The following is a 3,080-nucleotide window of genomic DNA, read 5'->3' as shown; positions in this document are numbered from 1 at the left end:
TTCTGGTCTCTGAGGAATTTGTTCTAACTAAGGAGTTAGGAATTCGCTTGTGCGGATTGCCTACAAGTGAGGATCATGATAGCCCTGAGGAATTTGAGCCTCAAATTTCTGACTGTTGCTGTGCTACGCGCCAGCTGTTCCAAAATATCTACCCACCTAACGGTCATATCATTGAAGGGCATTTATGTCTTATCATGTCAGGATGCTCCCTAGGATATAAATAGCTGCCCCCTACAACCACTAGCTGGTTGGCTGCTCCGAGAAAACTGACACTTGTCATTTGAGAGCATCCCATCGTCCGAGGACTTTGAGCGAAAATCATCAAGTGAGGAAAACCCAAACCCAAGCACCTACAAACCCAAAGTGATTGAGCATCACTGAAGAGATTGATCCTGCGTGGATCCGACGCTTGTTACCTTTGAAGACTGTGCATCTTCCAGATGGTTAGGCATGATGGTCTAGAGCATCTAAGAGGAAATTGTGGATCGCAGAGTGACCGAGTTTGTGAAGGTTTGGAAGTCACCTGAAGACTTACCACGAGTGATTGGGCGAGGTCCGTGTGACCTTAGCTCAAGGAGAATACGGTGAGGATTGTGTGTCCTCAGGTTTAAATACCTAGCCGCTCCAACCAGACATACAACTGTCACAGCAGTTGGAACTGGTCTACCAAATCATTATCTTCACCAAGCCAACTGGTTCTATTTCCTCAACTCTTTCATTTCCTCATTACTGTGTTGTGCACTTGTTCGTATCTGTTTGAAGACTTTGACTGAAGACTTTCTCAATTTCCTAAGTTCAATTTATTCAGTCTGTTTGTCTTCTTCCTGCTTATCCTGTGTTTACGCTTTCTGTACTCTATGCTTGTTTTCATTTTATCATGACGACCATGCTTATGTTCTATTATGTTTGTATCTGAGTACTTATTCCGCTGCAAGTAGTTCTTCTCTTAGGAATTTCCTCACCCGGAAATTCCCCAGTGAAGAATTCATAAAAATTGCATATTCACCCCCCTCTAGTCGATATAACGCACTTTCAATTGGTATCAGAGCAAGGTACTCCATTGTTCTATGTGATTTTGGTTTAACCGCCTGGAGTTTTAGTTATGTCGACCGCAGGAATGAAGACTATGTCATGCCCCATCTTTGACGGTCATGATTATCCCAAGTGGAAGGCCATGATGAAGAAGCGACTCATGGCGATGAACAGCGAGCTGTGGACCGTCACTGAGATTGGTCTAACCGATTTGTGCAAGATGGTGGAAGCTGATGACATTCGCAAGCGCACTCTTCTCAACTCACGGCGAAGGACATCATCTGCTCCTGTCTGTCTCAAAATCAGTTCAGGAACATTATGCATCTCAGCCATGCAAAGCTTATCTGGGACCGACTCTCTGAGGTCTATGAAGGTCATAGATCTGACCGTGATCCCTGGTTTGAGGATTTCATGGTATCGCGCAAGGCTATGACTTTTGAGCCAGAATCATCATCCTCTGCACCATGCCTTATGGCAAAAAGTGCCAAGGTAACTGAATGCTACCTGTCTGAGTCAAGTGATGATGAATCCGGTGAAGAATTTGGACCCAGCTACACTAAACTTGCTTCCCTTGCCACTAAACAACAAAGAGCTTTGGAAAAGGTTCAAAATATGCTTAATGAGAGCGATGATATGTTGGGTGAAGAAATGGATCGCACTAAAACTTTGACAGAAAATCTTCAGAGACTTCAGTCCAAGTTTGACAATCTTCAAAGTCATCATAACACTCTCTTATCTGATCATGAGAAGCTTTCTTATGAATTTCTTCAAAGAAAGCAAGATCTTGAGAAGCTAAGGGTGAGTTATGAAGATCTTCAGAAGGAGCGTGATTCATTACTAGCTCAACAAATCAGCGCTGCTTAGGAAGAATTCATTCCTCCATGTTTGAAGTGCATTGAATGTGAATCTGCTAATTTTTCACCTGAATGTTCAAATGCTTCTACTGCTACAAATTCTTCACCTGTCTCTGCTATCACTAATTCCTCATCTGAGGATATTGCTAGTATCACTGACGATGCAGGGCTGAAGGAATTGTATATGACAGGCATGTACAAAAGCCTCAAAGGGCATCAGGCTCTTTGTGATGTGCTTAAAAAGCAGATCCTCAACAGAAACCCTAGGAAAGAGGGTATTGCCTTTGAGAGGAAACTCAATGCTGATGGAACATACTGGAAGCCTGAGCAGTACCCCAAAACCTCATGGGTTGCTGCAAAGGGACCTCCAGTAGATCCAACTACTTTATCTGGCTTTACATGTGAATCTCCTCATTCTTCTGATGAGTCATTTGACTCCAACTATAAACTATTCAAGAATCAGAATGGTGATGTATTTGCTAGATATACTGGCACTAACTGCAGGAACGGTTCTCCTATGAAGAAAATCTGGGTTCCCAAAAGGTGCCTTGAAAGTCTTCAGGTGAATGTCATCATGACACCACCTGTGAAGAATAGGAACCCCAGATCAAAATCTTCATATGGATCAAACTCTTCATATGGATCCAAGTCCTCATACGGACTGAATTCCTCATGTGGATCAAATTCCTCAAAAGGATCAAAATCCTCATATGAACATCATCGTGCTAACACTTCTGTTTCGCATGGACGATCTAAGGGCTATGAATATGAGCATTATTCTTCGAACCATTATGTTCATAAGTCCTCGAAGAATTTCTCTGCTTATTCATATGCTTACCCTAACTCCTCTTATGTGAAACGAAGTGGACTGGCTTCTATACCACCGTTCTCTTATGGAGCTCGCAGAATGCTGAACTCTTTGCCACCCCTTCAGATGTGGGTGGTGAAGAAAAAGAACTAACCTCTTATGCAGGGTCAGGTCTCCAAGCGTACTTAAACGCCTGAAGAATTTCCTGGAGACCTGAAGATGCTTGAAAGGACGTCCTCATATTGCTATATCTGTTCTATTGCTTGACGAAATTGATCTGATGAATTTGATGTCGTATTCTTCACTGATGAAGTATATGCGTTCGTAAGCTGCACTAATTCGTCTGCAGGATGATCAACCCAAAGCCACTGAGTGGGTCCTCGATA

At 42.9% G+C, this 3,080-nt stretch overlaps 1 pseudogene; it reads left to right on the top strand.

Annotated features, from left to right (window-relative positions):
- Window positions 1–1,117: 1,117 nt before the first annotated feature.
- On the top strand, window positions 1,118–2,823 carry LOC123074513 (uncharacterized; annotated as a pseudogene).
- Window positions 2,824–3,080: the final 257 nt, after the last annotated feature.

Source organism: Triticum aestivum, chromosome 3D (genome assembly GCF_018294505.1).
Source record: "Triticum aestivum cultivar Chinese Spring chromosome 3D, IWGSC CS RefSeq v2.1, whole genome shotgun sequence".
NCBI classification, from domain to species: Eukaryota; Viridiplantae; Streptophyta; class Magnoliopsida; order Poales; family Poaceae; genus Triticum; species Triticum aestivum.
This window is presented reverse-complemented; position numbering and strand designations above follow the sequence as displayed.